This window comes from Cydia splendana, chromosome 13 (assembly GCF_910591565.1).
Source record: "Cydia splendana chromosome 13, ilCydSple1.2, whole genome shotgun sequence".
Classification (NCBI taxonomy): domain Eukaryota; kingdom Metazoa; phylum Arthropoda; class Insecta; order Lepidoptera; family Tortricidae; genus Cydia; species Cydia splendana.
The window spans coordinates 239,428-260,820 of record NC_085972.1 but is presented as its reverse complement, the minus strand read 5'-3'; the positions used below and the strand labels follow the sequence as shown (position 1 = coordinate 260,820).

At 37.1% G+C, this 21,393-nt stretch overlaps 1 protein-coding gene across 1 annotated transcript in view; it reads right to left on the bottom strand.

Annotated features, from left to right (window-relative positions):
- The window catches only part of LOC134796476 (E3 ubiquitin-protein ligase Ubr3), a 124,025-nt gene that overhangs the window by 89,210 nt on the left and 13,422 nt on the right, over positions 1 to 21,393 (bottom strand). The window lies entirely within an intron of this gene.

The window sequence follows — 21,393 nt, the reverse complement described above, 5'->3', positions numbered from 1 at the left end:
ACTTTAGTTAAGCCTCGTTATAGTCGTTATGTATATTATGTACAGTCGACGTCAAAGATATGTTTACACTTTTGCATCTTATTGCAACGGAATAAGGTGCAAAAGCGTAAAGATATCTTTGACGTCGACTGTACATACAAAAAACGAAACAATAGATTCAACGCAAATGACGCGGCGAGAAGTCGAGAACCAACGTGTAGTAGTCAACACGGTGTTTTTGTACAGTCGTATTCAATTTGATATAAGGCAAAAGTGTCTCTAACAAACACTAATGCCAAAATGAGAGATAGGAACATTAGGAACAAACGAACACCTACAGCTTGTTAGAGTTGACAGACGTTTATGAATAACGCTATTATTTAGTCTATCTATATCATGCACAAACAGCAACCGACTAGGATATCACAGTTATCATCACCTCATCTGATGAACTCTATTTCAGACCTTCATGAATATACCTTCGTCCTTCAAGGTTCATGACTACTTAATTGCAATTGCTGACCATCACTGCTCTCTGCTGTATCTGTATACATAAGAGTGTTGCTGTGAAGGTCCGAAAAAGAGAGATCTCTAGGAGGACCAATAGATCCGACTGTACGTTAGTGAGATCTTGATAATCGCTACTCTATTAGCGGCATACTCCATTAGACACATGTACCGATCGATCACGTACCACAGACAAATTGATCAAAACTAATACCAGCGGTGATTGATCGTAATTACATACTAACAACTTCTCTGGCCATTGGGCTTTATGTATAGGGAATAAGGTTTACGAAGTGTGGACGATGGCACTTGAGATCGACGCCCTAGCGAGTGGTCAAACGGTCTAAGTATAATTCGATATTCGACTATATCGCAAACAAATGAGACATGGTCATGATATTGATAAAAGACATATAGATCTCGAGAAGCAGAACACAGATTATTTTTTACAAAAATTGCAGATATAAGATGAGCCATTATTAAGATAAGTTAGATTGAGCCCCAGTTGCTAGTTGGTGCCTAGCAGTACAGTTAAGTTCATAAATATGTACCTAATATACATTTTTTCACTCGATTCTACCATCTGTCATCAAATACAAAGTCAAAGAAGACAGGTCATAATATCGATAACTCTGTTAGGTCCCATTACGCTCCTCGATTGTTAATTGTTATGCCATTTAGGGTCCTAGCTTAATTGGTCGTCCAATACTTTGCGCGATGGAATATCCAACTTAGCTAGAACCTTAAATGGCTCAACAATCACGGAGCGTGAGTAGCGTGACGGTATAAGCGATTTTACAAGATCACGATTGTATCATCATCGTCGACACTGCTGGTGTTATCTAAGAATTCTAACAAAACATAAGTAAACTTTATTGCATGGATACAAGCTCCACCGAAGGTCAATTAAGAGCGTTAGTAACGATTGTAAATTCGGACTAAATCTGCATCAGTTGCTATAGAGTTGATTAAACTCATAAACTGACGGTGACTCATTGAAGCACACAACACAAACAGCCTTCAAATTAAACCACAATATTTCACGCGTACTCACTGACCTTAAGGTTTACAAATTGTCAGTTAACCTGCATAGAACATGTGTGTTGTTCGCTAAAGATCCATTTAGAAATAATAAATTAATGAAACGGGATCATAAGCGCCGCGCGCTTATTAAGAGCCAACGGGAGTGGTCATTTCTCCATACAAACGTACTCCTCGTTTTCCTCCGTGGTTTTTGAAGCTAGAGCAATGATTTTTTCAACACAGATTAATATTGTCAATATCTGTGTCGGACCGTTTTGCTTTTTTTGATATTTTTGTTTTTTAAGGCGCTAGAGCCCTTAAAAAATGGCCAAAATGGCCTAATTGACTATGCCGCAATGAGAGGCGTGGCATTCAAAACTGATATCAATTAGCCAAAAAAGCAAAACGGTCCGACACAGATAATTTCATAATCATTTAGATTTCCAAATTTGGTTACGATTGGTTAAGTTTTGGAGGAGTAAACAGAGGAGTACGAAACCTCGATTTTTGAGATTTTTACGCAGGATTTTTCGCCTTGTCCTTATCGCACTACTTTTAGGTGCCGCTTCCGTTAGCGAGACAGATATATTTACCTAAAATATTTAAAGCTCAGCTCCTGTTTCGTCTTAAGCGGCATACTTTGATCGGTAATTTGCCGAAATGATTCAGTCATGTAAGTTTACAACCTCGTTTACAACTGTGCAACACGGAAATGCACGGCTAATAGAAAGCGAAAAATGCGTTGCAAGTTAATTATGTCCGCTGCAATTAGTTGCAGCTGGGTCCTTAATTGTGTTGCATCTACGTTAGCAAAATTGAGTCCCTAAATCAAAATAATATATGTACCTACAATTGATTTACTGCACATTGCAAATTACCTGTGTCTGATTATTAACATACAAAGTTAGTTTATTTTTCATCAGTCACATTACTAGTTATACATAGTTAGTTACGTTCTCAAAAACGTTAAATTTTATATTATACAGAGCGAACCTTATGTAATTGTGTATGTATAGTGCATTAGTTCGTTTCTTAAATTATTGATATTGTTAGAGTCGCGCCATGCATATTAATGACAAAGTGTGGTCATGTCATCATTTGTGTCTAATTTCTATGGAAATATTTATGACGATTATGACGCTCCTTCAATTTGTTTTGTTCTAGCCGATGCAAAGTTAGCTTAGACGGACTCTATATCATTACATGATCATTTTGCCACGAGTTACATAATGATAAAAAAAATCGAACCGACAATTTGATACATACAGGTCTCGGTAACATTATTGATCGCGTTTTCCGCATACATATTTCTGAACCCGGCCGTACCACAAGTATTGCACGACTGCGCCAGATTCGCGGAGGCGATGACCACGAAACCGCCGCGTCATCATGTATAATTACTATTTTCATTCAATACTTACCGCTTGAGACGTTCGATCTCAATCAGAAACTTAAATGAGAGATCACTTGTCCGACCACGTTCATCGAGTCTGATAGGTGTTCGTGTGAAAAGTTACATGTACAGTCAGCTTCAAAAGTAGCGTATCAGACTATGCGACTTTACACACTAATTTGCTAAACTCTAGTTTGATTAAGTATTTAGCCTGCAACAGACCAAAACTTTTGAGGTCGATGAAAGTTATAAGACAGACTGCACATGACCATGACCCTTCTAAAAATCGTTACAAGTTCACTTTAGATCAAACAAACACAACAATCAATCAGCAGAGTTTACAACAAAATAAGTTCTAAAATTAGTCGCAAACACGCATTTGGCGTAGGATCAAAACGTAAATAAAGAAGATAGTAGAATCTAGTGTTATCTTATATCTTCATTATCTGGCAAGCTTTCATTTTCATCGATCGCTATTCTAGATATTCTGGATTTTAATAGCTTGCGACTAGATTTGAATATATATACCATTGTCCTTCGAGCAACACGGAAGGGAGGCGGCATTCGCACTATTTCCCCTCTGCCGAGGTACAAGATTAGCGCGTCAATCTAATCTAGCGCGGGTAATAAAACGAGTTGCACTTGGATTTTTCACTAGACCGAGTCCAGACGCGCGCGTGAACACTGCTGCACAAAAATGCCTGTTTGCTCGGTTTTTTGTTATAAGAGGACATCAAATTTACAAAAAGAAAGTGTTACATTTCACATGTAATATTTTTTTTTACATATCATACGTTTAATTACATTCAAACACAATTATTATATTTTAGTCTCATGTAATTGTTGGATTTATCGATTTTGCTCGCTCAGTACAAATTGCGGATCGGTCGAGCGACAAATCCGACTTCTCATCTCTCAGAATACAATAACATACTTCAACGAAAATGTGTTAGTGTGCGTGTTGTGACACTTGTCACTCGTCCGTACACAAAAAGAGATCGAGGCTTGCAAGATTTGTCTTTGACGTGTGTCATTTTCTATGTATTTGTGTCGTCATTACAGATTGGATTTTGTATGTAAGTGTGTGAGAAGTGCGACTGTGTGCACCTTTCCCCCCGCGAAAAATGGCAGAAAGATTTGTACGGTGAGATATCGCTTGGGCCCCTCCCTTCCGATGTGTCGGAAGCCGGTGTTGCTCGAAGCCATTGTCACATTGTTAACTGACAAAATTACATTTACCGATGGTCAGTTAGGACTGTTAATGTTAGTAAGTGTTATACAGAAGCACGGTCCAGGCGGCTTAACACGGTCGCGTTTTTATCCCTTGTCACCATGCCTGTCACGTTCTAACAAGTATGTAAGTGCGAAAGGGACGCGCATAGTGATAGTCGATAAAAATGGAACCGTGCTGAGCCCGCAGGAGTCTTATAATATTTATTGACCGAGTGTTAGCGAAGGTATCCGTTTTAGCTTGGCCAAAAATGCTTTCGTATGTCCGGATGTTCTCCTCTGCAGGGCACATTTCTCAACCGGGTCTCGTGAAATTTTGTGAGTAGGTTCGATAATTTTTCTGTCATTTAATTTTTTTGGTAAATGTTCTAAATGGCTTGCATTGGCACAAAGGGCTTAAGCACCAGTAGGGTCTATAGCGCTTAAGACCATAGTAAGTTCTCTTCAATGCAAAGTCACATAATCCAAACTTTGCTATATCGATCGCCTGATGTACTATCGTATTAGTTACATATGTATTTCTGTAACAATTAAAAGTTCTTCTCTCTTCTCGTGTTAAGACTGACTTCGCGTGGAATAACAGCAACACTCTTAACTGACTTCGGTGGACTTTACTCGTATGTTTTTGCAATAAGATCTACAAAATGTAACTTAAATGTGGTCGATGGCACTCGTGTCGGTGTTTAATTTAATAAGACGCATCGGTTCCGGAGCTCGGCCATTAATTTTGGCAAGAATTACGAGCGAGCGTTGGTCGTTCCAGTGACAAACATGTTCATATATTATTCCACTCCAACTCCAAACATCGTTTCCGTGCGCAGTGTCTTTTATTTTTACAAGCTTCTTATTTTATTTTTTGTTCGCGAATGTTCGATTGAGTTGCAGCGCTGCAAGAAGATAAAACCAATTTTGCTCTTTTGTAGGTAAACGAAGTGAAGTCTAGATACGATATCCCTATTACCTGAACTTTTAGCTGACTATACCGATTTAATTTACCAAAGTAAGTATGTCATAAAAAGTTCCTAACCTAAAGCTAGGGACCTGTAAAAACAAATCCCGAAGTTCAACGATTTAAAAACCGAAAGTTTAAATTAAATCCCTCATAAGTAATAAGAGTCACGCCATTACGAACGCATTACGCAACATTAACCGACTGCAACGGCGACAATTAGCGAGGCGCATCGCACGCGCGCACTTCACATAACCACATTGTGTAAATGTGTAGGTATAAATAAAGCATACGAGTAATATACATATGTAAAGAAAGTGGTACTCGTAACTCCATACATCAGTTTTCTTGCCAAAACGCGAGTTCGTAGTGGATATCTAATGTCAAGTAGTGGAATTATCAGTACCGCTACTTGACACCAGATGTCACAAGTGTCGCTACTGATAAAAAATGTACTGCTAAAACAATTTACAACTAATATAAGCAGGAGCTGAAAATAGAGTTCCGGTTATAATATTAGCTGAAAATCGTTGAGCAATAGAGTTTTCGTTCGTTGCGAGTGTTGCGACATCTATTGTCGACTACCAGTACTGATACATTCCGCTACTTGACGCTAGATGTTGACTGCGAAATAACTCGTGTTTTGATAAGAAAACTCATGTATGGAGTTACCACTCTTTCTTTACTTACATATATTGCTCTATGAAATAAAGTAACCTGCAAATCTTGCAATCATGTTTGATAGGACAAGTTGAACACTAATGTCTGATACAGCCATATCCTATTTATTTAGGTACTGAGTAATAAGAGGTATATGTGACGTCCCACGGTCAAAGGTACCTTATGGCGGGTATGGAGTTATGCATACCCCAGTAATCTACAATAAATAAGCTATCCATAACACAAAAGATCAACCTTCTAGGTTGCGTAGTTACAGAGATATGATTTTTTGAAAATAATGTTGTGAAATGAGCAACTTTACGATAGAGAAGTTTTAAGTTTAGCCGCCTAAAAAACTATGTTCCTGAAGTAAGTTACATAGTTGACTACAAATAATAATGCCTTATATATCTGAGATTAAAAAAATATTGCGACTTGTTCTGTAATGCAAATATAAACTTTTGATATCGACTGATTTATGTGTATACTAACCAATTTCTTGAAAATAAAGTTTTATTTCATTTTCACGATTGATTGCAATGAGCTCTCAAGATTTAAATTTTATCTATTAGAAAACGACACTGACAGAAAGTTTAAGCAAAAAACAATACCGATTTAGAGGTGAAAATGTATTTTCTGACTTTTTCATATAAAATCACAAAATTGAATATTTTTACTTTTAATGTGACACACAATCAATTTTTCTGAGCACATATGAAAGAAATTCTGTCATTCAAATGAAATAAATCCTAAAACCCCAACTAAATACTATATTTAACCCCTTATGCCACTTTAAACTTACATAACAATAACATTATTTGCTCCATACATTTACGAAAAGGTACCTTATGGAAATAAATCTAATAATACATCACTACAAAATATCAATCATATTATAGTTTATCTTTTATGAATAGAAAATATTAATTTACATTAAACTGCCCCCAATTTAATTAGTTCTTCGTCATAATAATCTTAAAAAAGACCAATAATTTGTATGTAATGAAAAGGTACCTTGTGGTCAAGTTACATGATGAGGCATGATGATGATGGAACAGTTAGGATAAACTAATAATATTTTGGGGTTAAGATGGTATAAATCGTCTATTTCTTATCAATAATATATTTCGGTTGCTATTGAAGATAAGCGGCATTGAGGTTCAATGACCTCAGATATTCCATAAGGTAATGCGTCTGGTATTGGCATTTTTCAGCAAACCAATGGCTGATTTACTGCATGCGACCAAACCAAATGAAGATTATTCTAGTTAAGAAAGACTTGACGAGAGTAACTTTGGTATAATAGCAGTCTACTTGGATTTGTGATGTCGGTCTATGTACGGTTAAAATATTTGCGAGGCGCCCCAACCAGAACTGAAATTATCAAATTAGTTTTGCAGAATGCTAATACAGTTCTCTACCAAACTTTTTTTCCCGTATTTACTAGTTTTTTTGGGAATTTTCAATCTTTTTTCCATAAGGTACCTTTTCTACTAAACTCTGAGACGACATTACTAGGCTTATAACTAACTTATAACAAAAATAAAAACAGGTAAACAAACGTTACGCATTAAGGTTTCAGATCACACAATAAAAAAAAATTGAGCATTTTTTCACCTCTTTACAAAACATTTAATATCTCCGAAACTAGAAACCCTCATAAGGTACCTTTTCCCGTGGAACGTCACATATTATTATATAGGTACTGAGTAATAAGAGGTCAATTTGTGTAAAACATGTCCTTATAATATTTATTTATTTATTTATTTATCATATATGTAAATTGAAAAACCAGAACGGGATAAAAAACGAGGGAAGAAGCGAGATGGCGCCTTACAAATTTCTAAAAAAGTTTTTGACACGTTTCTCGAATACGACGCACGTATGATAAGAAAAAACTGTTCAAATCAATAGGGTATTATACTGTATTTAAAATAAATTATTTTACACCATGCATGAAATAAAGCACCAGATAATTATTAGAAAAACACAGACAGCAGTTATTTTTAAACACAAGTTCTATTTAATAAATCGGATAGAAATATAAAAAGTAGGCGAGTTGACCGTGACGTCACGATGTAATGTTTCATATAAATTCCATATTAGCAAATCGTTTTGACAGTTCTAAAAAAGTAACTGATTTGACTAGTAGGAAAATACCCTATTATCTAAATATGGGAATAGAACTAGAACGTAAAAACTACCGCTTTCGACGCGTATTTAATTTACAAAAAGGAAAAGAAATTTTCATAACAACATACTTTATTGTATGAACATCGGCCATTTCTCGGCAACTCTCGGGTCGTTTCGTTTCGGTGTAAAGTAATCTAAATTATGTTTGTCATGTTGGTATACAGTTATTCCTACGTGTTTTTATACGAAGTAATATAAAAAGTGATGTCAACCTCAACCTTAGTGTACGCCCATACGAGTGACTTATGACAAATATGACATCAATCAAATTAATATTATCATATTATTAATAATTTGTATTTTGTTGTTTTAAATTTATTTTGAGTTTTATTATTCGGAGTCAATTTGAATTCACAGTCAATCAAGTCAAAAAGAAATTCGACTTCGGCAAACATTGCCATTCGTCCGGGGAACGGGCTGCCGAGATAGGCCAGAAATACAAAGTGGATACGTTAATATTTAATATGAAGTCCATCAATTCAAGGGATGACTTTAGAGATAGGTATACTTAATCAATTTGGAAACTGTTTTCTCGCGTAATACGATACGACTCGACCAGGTAAGATTTTTCTTGCTGAAAGTCACCATCAGATATATTGGGGTGGATGAGGTATTCACAAATATCTGAAGTCTGAACAATGTAAATTATAGTGTAACTTTAAAGTGCATGTTCAGATATTTTTGAGCGACCTTGGTGGCTACGATATATATCTAATGGCAACTACACATTCATGAAGCCAATGTATCAGTATGAAATAGATCAGGCTAAAGTAGCCAAATACATCGTAATATAACTTTGTTGCCATAGAAATAAGGGTGTGTTCCGATATATTTGGGTATTGAAGAGACCAAAGCGGCTTAGCTTCAGTGGCTCGGAGCACACAGAGAGAATGGGAGAGGATCTTGCCGTGAAGAGAGCGTACTTGGGACAACGAAATGGGAGACACCCGATTGGACGTCCTAGGTACCGCAGAAACGACGTCGTTGCTCAAGACCTGCTCAACCTCGGCCATAGCGACTGGCGAGAGCTATCGCAAGACCAAGAAACATGGCGTGATCTGGTATTGGAGCCCAGGACTAGTAAGTATTGTTATGTCCAGAAAGGAAAATGGGGACTACCTACCTACGTTTGTATGAAAAGGCGATATATGGGCGGTGGTCGTCATCTTCATCATTTTATCTTATCAAATGACATCATTTATTGAGAAATTTGCGAATTAATTTATCCAAATAAGAAGTCCCTATCACAGAGTTATGAACCCTGGCAGGGTTGAATAGGTACATAATAATGTCGGTAATTAACGAAACATAAGACAAACTCTTTATTTCATTTACGCGAGCGGAGCCGCGGGCCCGCCTAGTATTATTATATTTTGCGTGTAAAAAAAATACTTAGAACTTCAATATCAGTGTGGATCTAAATAATCTGTAACACACCGACCACACCGCCCACTCTATTATTCAAAAAAATTGTAAACTTATTATTACAAGTACAGTCGCCATCAGATATATCGGAGCGGCCAAGGTGTTCACAATATCTGAACACGCGCTCTAACGCCCTGACAATAGAGGCGTGTTCCGATATTTGTGAGCACCTTGGCCGCTCCGATATATCTGATGGCGACTGTACATTAAGTCTACCGAAGGTCAGTAAAAAGTGTGTTACTTTCACGGACAAAAGAATAAGGCCTCTGCAGCAGATTTGTTTTCTACGTTTATACCCTGATTCTCTGACCGTTCAAGCCTGTTATTTCAGTGGAATCAATAACTTGTTTCATATAACTGTCGTAAACTCATTATTTTTCACGAACAGCAACAACGGTGCACGCCAGGACAATTTAACAAATTATCATTCCTACCAATCGATGCAATACACCAATCAAATGCTTATTGTATACGGTTCGCGTGTGGAGTCGCATTTAATGTCGCCAGAGGGAACGAGCCACTGACATTGCTTTTCGAAAAACGTTACAAATACGCGGAAATAATTATTAGGATTACATTTCCTTTTATCTCATTTACTTGAAGCCAACGCAGCATTAATGTTGTGATGTAATGTAACCTGTAAGTTCGTCACACTCTTCCTTCCTACTTACAGTTAGTTACCTTAAAGCCTTTTCCCACTGAGCTCCAGTTGTGCGGGAACGATATTTTACTGAATCCAGCAAAAATCATAGGTGTGCTCACACACATTAGTTTGCATCCCGTTTTTTGCGGTACAGTCGCCATCAGATATATTGGAGCGGCCAAGGTGTTCACAAATACCTACACAAAGCCTCTATTATAGAGATGTTAAAGTCCATGTTCAGATATTTTATAGCAATTCGGCAGCTCCGACATATCTGATAGCGACTTTACAGCAATGAGAATGAGCATACTGGGCACATCCAGCAAAAGACGGTATGCAGGACGCTAGACGAAACACTCCCATTAAACTATACAAATGACAAATGGTATATGACAAAAGTGGACTCTGTTTTTTACTAGACAATGTCATTCAGTTTGTAGTGGCAAAACCGAATAGCTAAATTCGATGGATGCCCGTGTGAACGTTAGTAATGTTAGTATACATATGTATAAACACGTAAACTAGGTACTACACGGGATCCTGTAGAAAACCGTACTTACAAAAAAACGGGATGTTGCCGTGGGAAAGGGCTCTTATAATCTAATGAGTAATTGAGTATATATCCGCCAGTCCTTGGTCTACTTCTTCGACTGTCCACAGTAATATATAACATGAAAAAAATATTTTTGTCACATATCTGTTCTCATATTTTGGTTGAGCATGACACTTCGACCCTCCGTGGACTCTTATATGTTTACAATGAGGTTTAGGAGTTGTCAATTACAGCGTGTATTTGTATACCATCGAATATATAAGTAACTATCGTCGTAAAGTTACAGAGAGAAAGTATCTCGCTATGTTATTAGGAAGTTCATTATCACGACTTTGACGACGCATGTGCAGACGTTTATATGTACGAGCCTATTGTGGTCGCTCATTGTACTAACAGCGACACTCAACTAACCACAGATAGCCCTTATGTCCTCGCAATAAGGTTGACGAGTGGTTACTGCGTTGACGAGTGGTCGACAATAGTAAACGCTCGGTGGTTATTGCCCCAGCCGTCACGGCAGCGAGCGTGTTGACATTTCCACACAACCCACCGACCTTACTACGGAGCTGTTTAAATTTAATCTAAATTAAACCTTGTTTCCGTTTCAGAAGTTCTTATTTTAAATTGCATAATTCCATGTGATATGAGGTTGCGAAAGATAGGGTGAAGGTAAAGTGAGCGATTAAATTTCAACCTTCTTCAGCTCGGTATAACATTACTTTTATTATATTACTTTTTCGTACGTTGAACGAGGTAAGAGTTAGCTAAAGTAATGTGTACAGAACAGGCGACTCTTGACAATAAAGGTTAATTGGGACGCTAGGTGGCTGGGATACAATAGCTGTCCTCTGTCCTGTCGATCTTGGAAGGAATGACAATTGGTTGACCCTGCGTGAAAAACTAGAGTAATCATTACCCCATTACCTTTATACAAAGGAATAATTCTTCCTTGCTTTCTTGAATTCTTAGCTATTTACCAAGGCCTGAGGTCCAGTCCACTTGACAAATCCCATGAATTTGAGCAGGATTTTTTACGAAAGTGACTGCCATAATTATGACCTTTAAACTCAGAGGATATACTATACTAGGTATTTTTAGGATCAGTTCGGTTTCGCAGTTTATTTTCCTTTACCGACGAAGTGTTTATACGGAAACTTCATATATATTTATTGTAAACATTATTTAGAATATTGTATTTTTTTATAGATTTTGATGTAAAAATTGCTAAAGTTATTGGTGAAGAAATTGGGTGGATTTTTTTTTCAAATTGCACTACTTTACTTGAAAGAGTTGTAATGTAGAACTAGCCTTATGAAGCAATTGTGCATGTATAACTGGCCTTAAAATTTATAGTTTATGATGGTTCATTATTTTGTAAGTGGGTAGTTTTTGCACAGTGTAGTTTTTCCTAGGTCACCCGTTGACCACGAACGCTGTAAAGGGTTCGAAACGTCGGGATGTGGTATGAATTCAATATACGCGATATAATCCGTTTCAATAGTTTTATTTCAAATTGCACTACTTGTAAATAATCATTTTTCCTTCTGTACGAGTATAGTAACCATGAGCGGCATTTTAAGTTTACATTTGATCTCACTTTGACATCGCTTCTATAATTTGAGTTAAAAATATGTACATACCTGTACCTATACATCGAAAACCAGCAGTAAAGTTAACAAAATGATAAGTTGTGAGTTTTCACAAATTCGTGTAATGGTGCGCTGTCACTTAGTGGTCACTTTATCAGCTTATCACCTATTTGTTTATCACAACACCTATAAAACCCCATGTAGTACACCAAACGAAAACCAAAAGTTTCCAATCGGCGGAAATAATTCGGTATAAGCGTATTTTGGCATATTTATACTATAGGGAATTATATGTATGTGTATTACGAACCATGAATACCTAATACAAAAACGAAAAACAATAACTACATATTTTAATCCAAGATTAGACGAACAATTTAGGCGTTTCTTCTGAGATCAAAATCTTTATTTCAGTCAGGTAAATCTTGGCCTAAGCCACATAATATGGTACTTACAGTGACAACCTTAACTGGCCTTCGGTGGACCTTATGCCTTCGCAATAAGGTATACGATTTATCAGTTAATAGAGTAACGTAGACGATAATATATTACTAAAGCATGTCTCGCCCGCATGGGTGCCGGTGAGAGCGACATGCTCCATGATTGTCGCAAAGATGGTCAAGGGATTATAAAGTTAAGCCATAAGCCCATAACTGTAACAGGAGAAACAAAGCTACCTGGTATAATAACGTTCAGACATACATTCAAATTAAGCCCCTAAAAGTCTTATTAACCAATTTAAACAGTTAACTATTTATCTGCCAGACAAAAGAAAGTCTAGCAGGAACGAAAATTCTTCGGATTAGTTGCCAAGAGGACCCCAGGCTCCCATCATAAGCCGTGTCAAAAAGCCGGGTTAACGCGAGGAAGATGATAATAATGTTCAGATATTTTTGAGCACACAGCTAAAAAAGTGCACACCCACTTAACACAGTTTATGGGGTGTTCTGTAAAAAGGCGCAATGGTTTCATTTTCTTACGGAATTTGCCATTCATATTTCTATAAATAATCAGTACCCGTAGGTGTAGGTGATATAAATGTTTGCCAACGCGGTGATGGAACAACTTGGTATGTCCAAAATAGATGTATTGACTCTCTAGAATCTTACTCTTATGTAAGCTGGAATCATCTCTGGTAGATGGTAAACAAGCCAATTATAAATACATGTTAGGACTTGGTAAGTTTTTGTGAAAAATAAATATTTGCTAATAATAATATGGTATACTTGTTACCATACCATGTTTAAGCAAATAAAACTCTGAATCTGAATCTTGCTTATAATAGGAATCTATTACTTGCTGTCCATAAGACGAAACAGGAGCTGAGTTTTAAATATTTTAGGTAAATATACCCGTCTCGCTAACGGAAGCGGCACCTAAAAGTAGTGCGATAAGGACAAGGCGAAAAATCCTGCGTAAAAATCTCAAAAATCGAGGTTTCGTACTCCTCTGTTTCCTCCTCCAAAACTTAACCAATCGTAACCAAATTTTGAAATTTAAATGATTATGAAATTATCTGTGTCGGACCGTTTTGCTTTTTTGGCTAATTGATATCAGTTTTGAATGCCACACCTCTCATTGCGGCATAGTCAATTAGGCCATTTTGGCCATTTTTGAAGGGCTCTAGCGCCTTAAAAAACAAAAATATCAAAAAAAGCAAAACGGTCCGACACAGATATTGACAATATTAATCTGTGTTGAAAAAATCATTGCTCTAGCTTCAAAAACCACGGAGGAAAACGAGGAGTACGTTTGTATGGAGAAATGACCACTCCCGTTGGCTCCTTAGGGGTCATCCATTAATTACGTCACACGAATTTCTAGGTTTTTTGACCCCTCCCCCCCCCCTTGTCACATTTGGTCACATTTGGCAAACCCCTCCCCCCTAGTGTGACGTCACATTTTTTCTACGAAATCGCCAAATCGAATTAAGTAAGTACCTAAGTATTATTAATATTTTATCAAAATATTTTTGACGATATAAATATTAGTAATTTTATAACCCAAAACTGCTTAGGAAAGAAAATTAAAAGAATAAAAACGATTATCGTTTTAAAAACTTGTTATTTCAATGTACAGCGAATAAAATAATTTAAAAAAAAATTTCGGTTACTGATGAACTTAAAGTGACGTCACAAAGTTTGTGTCTCCCCCCTCCCCCATGTCACAATATGTCACATTTTCTTGACCCCCTCCCTCCCCCTAAACGTGTGACGTAATTAATGGATGACCCCTTATGAGCCAACGGGAGTGAATAAGAATAACATAACATGACACGCGATATTGTAAAATAAATAAAGTATGTAATTCAATTCAGCGTTTCAATAGCATAATTCGCACTTATTAAAGTCAATACATATATTATAATTGTACTATAAACTATAAATAATAAATTAACACGTTTTTTTTAAACGTGTTGATATACGAGTATTGTATTGATTTTAAAGTATAGATCTTTGCAATAAAATCACCACGGTCAGATAACCTCGTCGGCGATGCCTTATAACTAGTAGGTACAGTGAGCTGAGAAATTGCGTGGAGAACTTTGAATGAATTCATTCATGATACATACTAGAAGCTCGAATCGAACTTACCGGCGAATCTGTAAAAAAAAAACTAAACTGAATAAAGATGAGGCACTTTAAGAGGTATTTTAAAAACACGGGGCAGTTTTTCACAAAGGTAAATTCACTTTGGTGCAGTACAAACGCACGTCTCACTTGAATTACTTCGTATTATAAAACAGATAGGTTTTCTATAGAAAAGTGATTTTACTTCACAAAAATGTTTAGGGGAAATATGATCAGCACAGTCATAAAATGTGTTATACTTTTGTTACGAATGTCACAATGTCAGATTCAATCATCAGCAGGCAGTACATACTTATACATAGCTAGCGAAGCGAGGTGGTCCAAAATAATGTGAATACATTTGTTTTTTATATTTTTAATGATCGGTTAATGTTGTTTGCATCTCTTTAGTTTTTCTATGGCCATGCCAGCAATACGTGTGGCCCTTTTTGCTCGTACATGATTATGTCTCTCGTGTTCTAAAGATAGAGTTAACACTTTCGGTGCCGGGCGCTCCGTTTCCAGTACAAAATGAACACAAATACGTGTTCTTGGCAGTGAACTCAGCCTCCCTATCACACTTGCAAATTTTTAGCAATACCTAGTGACGTAGCTAATGTCTAGAATGTAGATGTTAGACAGACCCTCAGAGGATACCATTGTTGTGTTGACATGTAGATAACCTGTGTTGCGACTTGCGAGGGTGCACCGCACCGCACGTGCTCGATCAGCTGGCCGGGTCGACGCCCGCCGGGAGCAACGCTCGCCGGAGAAACTCATTGACATCACACCATTACATTCGGCGCAACATATTCTAAGTATTAGCTTTTAATGAGGATCGATGCCGGGACGTTTACAGATTGATTAGTGTTTTGTACGATACTTTTGCTACTAATCGTGGCCTGATTTACACATTGATTAGTGTTAAGTGCGAGTTCATACATTTGCTACTTGCGTTTAGTAGCAACTGTTTGAACTCGCACTTAACACTAATCAATGTGTAAATCGGCTCTTTGTAGCTTTTGTATGACTTCGTACTAAACATTAATCAACATGTAAACAGACTTGTACATTACAACAGAGTAAGTACTCTTAACTACTGAAGTGACCTTCGGTGGACAATTTTTTGTCAGTTAACAATGTGAACGATGAATCGAGTAAAGTCCACATAAATGCTTTGGTTGGTGTTATACTGTTTAACTTATGTGTAAAGTTTAATAAATAAAATAAAAGAAAAAAGTATGAAATTATGTAGGTAGTAAAGAGTGATGTGATGTTAACCGATTAAGTTCGGAAATCGAAAACAGTTTTGATAGAAAATTAAACCATTATTCTGCCGTAAATCACCTGTATAAGTAAATCTAAGATATTTTTTTAAAGGTTTTTTGACGGACCATCGAAGGTGATGCTCATGACACTCATGTCATGACCCGATCAGTGTAGCCATTGCTATAGGTATGTCAACTACGATTATTTATTAAATATACTTTATTGTTTTTCCTTATTATTGTCTCTCTGTTTCAAGCATTAGATTCTGGACTTGCGGACATTCAACTGTGTTCTGTGAGGCAAATGGGAATGACCTATCCTCAGTAGCCCTTCGTAAGCATGCGTCACGCTCCAAGCGTGCACTATGGCGGATTAATGAAGCATAGCATAGTCCTCGAAAAAACCAGCACCGAGCTAATCGTGAAGCGCAAAAAGTACGAATTTTATAATTTGCGCGTTATTTTGGACCTGAGAAGATCAACCATGGAATATAATCGGCTGCTTTATGACGTCACAGTTCTGTAGGGCAGATGGAAATGACCTAACCTCTGTAGCCCTTCGTTAGCATATCGCGTCACGCTACGAGCGTGCACTATGGCGGATTAATCAAGTTTAGGAGAGTGCAAAACTTAGTAGGTATAGGTAGGTACCTATGTAGAAGAGTGCCAAACGTGCGACTTTTGCAAGTTGTGCTTCTGTTGTGTTGTTACTTAGGTATGTACCTTTAGTTTTTCTTGAATGATGATCAGGTTTTACATCTCAAATAAGTATAATTATCGGAACGAAACGATACACTTGACTTGAAATCTGCTCTTCGCCATAACAATGTGTTACGGCAGACAGTGACATGCAGATGAACCAACGCTGACTCAGCCCGAGTGGCCCGAGCGAACGTTGCTCCGGGCTCCGGGACGGTAACTAATCCCATTTCATGTTTTAAGGAGGCTGTGACATCTGGCATTCTGGTATCATGTCATTCATTGTATTGTGGTGTTGTTACAGCCACCGTTAAAACGGACATGGCATATAGCTATACATTAAGGGGGGCGGGCGTCCATTAATTACGCGAGGGCTTTAGGAGGGGGGAGGGGGTCAAGGCGAATCTCACTAAATCTTAATTGGGGGAGAGGGGATTTTGGCAAATATACTCATGGACAAATTTAGACAGACGTGCGGGAATCACCCAATAGCCCTGGGGAGCGTTCAAGTATTACGTAACGAATTTGGGGGGAGGGGAGGGGTCTTGTAAAACCAAGGCCCCAAAGTTTTCTGTTCTCTTTGACGGCGCAGCAACTAGTATCATTTCTCTCTCCTCGCTCTTTTAAAAATGCCATTTGTCAAAAAAGGACAACCACACTGTTGACAAGATGAACTTCAAATCCAAGTGTTGCCTTTTTTGGTGCGTCCAGGATGTGTATGTGTGCGTAAAAACGTGTATGTGTGCTCTTTTAGGGATGTGAAAAGTCGATTTTAATCATGTTATATATCGATAAACGCTACACAGCGGAACGAAATAGCTATTAATTGAAGCTTCAATATCTTCGTTAAACATAAACATAATTGAAATGCTAATGAATAATAAATATATTAGAATATAATAAAATAATTCAATTATTGCGGAACACATATTTTAGTAGGTATTTATGGTTTTTAATTAAATATCTAAACTTTCCCTTGGTTCCCTGCTGGGGCGTGACGATAAAATTGTGATCTGATAACCACAATAAAGAATAAAAGCGTTTTTGTTCATTTTAGGTATCGTTAAACCTTTGAAGTAAAATTAAAATTGCAAGAAATGTCGATAGTTTATCGATATGACTTTGTCGACATGGCTACAGCAAGGTGGTGTTAAATTGTTAATCGTACACTAAACAAAAGTGGCAACAGTGACAGCTCGCTGAGGCGTCATCTAAGTATATCATATATCTATGTGTAAAACGTTACGATGCGTTACAGGGGCGGGAGGGGGGGTTTGAACTACGCGTTACGTAACATAGTTTTTTAACCCTTCAGAACGATCGCGTGGAGAGATTCTCTCACGCATTTTTTAAAACGTGATTTTACTCAAAATTTTTGACATTTCAAATGTTAATTAATAATGGCTACAAATATAATGACCACCAAAAAATACTCTGGTACCCTAAATAAAAAAATCATGCTTACCAAAGAAAATTACTGAACACCAAAAAAATAAGGCCTAAAATTACAAAAGTACCACCGTTTTAATTACGACTGCACTTCAAATTGTATTTGAATACCAAATATATTGAATGATCACCAAAAATCATTAATGATCACCAAATCTTGAAGACCAAATTAATGCGATATTTTCACCTAAATAAACCACTATGATTACCAAAAAATGTATACATATTACCAAAAAAGTAAAATGATGCCAAAATTATTAGCCCCTCCCGCTCAACCCCCCGTACCCCGCACCGCATACCTACCTAACCTAACCTACTTTTCTAGTAGCATACTGAAATGCTACTAGAAAAGTGGGTTAGGTTAAGTTTGAACTGCGACCCTTACAGAAAAGAAATGCTACTAGAAAAGTGGGTTAGGTTAGGTTTGAACTGCGACCCTTACAGAAAAGAAATGCTACTAGAAAAGTGGGTTAGGTTAGGTTTGAACTGCGACCCTTACAGAAAAGAAATGCTACTAGAAAAGTGGGTTAGGTCAGGTTTAAACTGCGACCCTTACAGAAACGAAATGCTACTAGAAAAGTGGGTTAGGTTAGGTTTGAACTGCAACCCATACAGAAACGAAATTCTACTAGAAAAGTGGGTTAGATTAGGTTTGAACTGCAACCCATACAGAAACGAAATGCTACTAGAAAAGTGGGTTAGGTTAGGTTTGAACTGCAACCCATACAGAAACGAAATGCTACTAGAAAAGTGGGTTAGGTTAGGTTTGAACTGCGACCCTTACAGAAACAAAATGCTACTAGAAAAGTGGGTTAGATTAGGTTTGAACTGCAACCCATACAGAAAAGAAATGCTACTAGAAAAGTGGGTTAGGTTAGGTTTGAACTGCGACCCTTACAGAAACGAAATGCTACTAGAAAAGTGGGTTAGGTTAGGTTTGAACTGCGACCCATACAGAAACGAAATGCTACTAGAAAAGTGGGTTAGATTAGGTTAGAAAAAGGTGACGAAGTGGATTAATTAATTTAATAGGATAACGATATATTAAATATTTGCACAATTTTAATTAAAATGTGGTTACAATTTTGGTGGTCATTTACTATTTTTGGGTTTACAATGATTATTTTGGAGTCATTTGCTTTAATAGGATAGCAAGATTTAAAAATTTGGTTACAATTTTACATTAAAATGGAGTTCTAATTTTGGTGGTCATTTACTATTTTTGGGTTTACAATGATTATTTTGGTGTCATTTTATTTAATAGGATAGCAAGATGTAAACATTTGGTTATCATTTCACATTAAAATGGGGTTTGAAATTTGGTAATCATTTACAATTTTTGGGTTAATAATGATTAGTTTGGTGTCATTTCCTTTAATAGGATAGTAAAATGTAATAAAATTGGTAATCATTTCACATTAAAATGGTGTTATAATTTTGGTGATCGTTTATTATTTTAGGGTGGTAAAGTAGATTTTTTTGGTATTTAATTTTACTAAATCTGGTGATCAGTTAAATAGCAGCCATTAATAATATTAACGCGATTAAAACAATAACAAAGGTATTTTAGCGACTTTCCGGTACTTTACGCCACATAATTGTGGCCTTTAGGTAAAAAAATGGTCACTTGGTGGTTACGTAACGTTTTACTAGGGGGATGGGGGTACAGAAAAACATTACGGCGCGTTATAGTTTGAATAATCTCAGGTGAATTTTTCGAGTTCGGGTGCTAATCCGTTAAACAAAAGCCTTTGTTTCTTTTAAGGTGCCAAAGCAACCATGTCGTTTAAAAAGCAACTATCGTGATAGTATTAAGGTTCAAATTCATATGAGAGCTTGTTCAGAGAACAATTAGGGTGGTCTTGTTTTTAGAGATAGCAAAAACGTGTTATCTCCGAATGAGCTGATTCAAGAATTTGAACCATATAATTAGAATGGTAAATTTGCTTTTTAAATGGGTTTGTTCCCGTTACTTACGTCGGGGCTATTAGCAGTAAGCATTGTAACCACTGCATAAAGGAAACAATATCTTTTGTTTAACAGATTAGGGTCCGAGCCCGAAAAATTCACCTGAGATTATTCAAACTATACATTGGGGGGAGGGCGGGTCAAAAATGTCCAAAAATTGCGTTACGTAATACTTGAACGCTCCCCTGGTTGTAATGTAATCCAGCGGAGCGGTAAGACAACCAATAGGTATATTGGTTGATTCCCTTAACATCTTAATTTTGTACTGAAATGAAATGACACATCTGTTAAACAAATTAGGGCAATCGAACCATATTAGTTTCTGGGATTAAAACAAGGTTTAATCCCGAATGCCAATATAATACTTCCTTGTCCTGCATAGGTACTTCATCGCGGTGCTCGCGTGCGTCCTTGGTGACTATAAACGTCTAACTCGTTTGTCGCAACTTTGTTTACGGGGCGTTCCAATCTGGTTCCAATACTTCCAATCGCTCGCCGAACATTCTCAGTCCAAATTATATTATATCCCAGTTGATGCAGAGTTAGATAAAAGACGGCATTTAATCTTTAACATATTTCCGGCAATACTGCTATTGCCATATGGGCGTGATTAGAAATCGGAAATCGCCCTTAAGGCTTCGTCTGTCGCGTTTTCCGGGCGGGGCGTGAGCGTTTTATATGTAAAAGCGGCGCGCCCCGCTCACGTCCCGCCCGGAAAACACGCCTGTGTGACGGAACCTCTATATCGATAATACCTGCGTATATAATCATAATAGGCATTCTTAGAAAATATTTAAATGATATTAAATCTGTTAATAAGCAATACGGCAGGCAAACCCGTAATCGAATAAATAGGCAGCTATACAATGTACAAGTTTAAGTCAAAAGCCATTAACATAAACTTACAGCTTACCTATACTATACTAATAAACACTAACATCATAGCAATTTCCTAGAATAGGTACTCAACAACAGATTGAATTAGACATTCCTTGAAATCACGATCTGGGTATAGCCAGTTCTAGCTGGTTTGTTAGTGCATACCGTTGTATGGGGACCTTGCACTTTGAGACTATGCGCTGAAACTTGGCACAGTTGGTTCTTAGCTGGTCCTGAGCAGATACAGACCGGGAGACATCGAGACCCACCTCTCATTTAGTGGGGGGGAGGGGAGAAGTTCGACGCAGCCGCGCTTCACTTCAGCAACATTTCTCTAAAACTATACCTATTAGGGCATGTGATATATCATTTTCGGATAAATTAAGGATGAGAAATCTATTTTTAGAACAAAAATA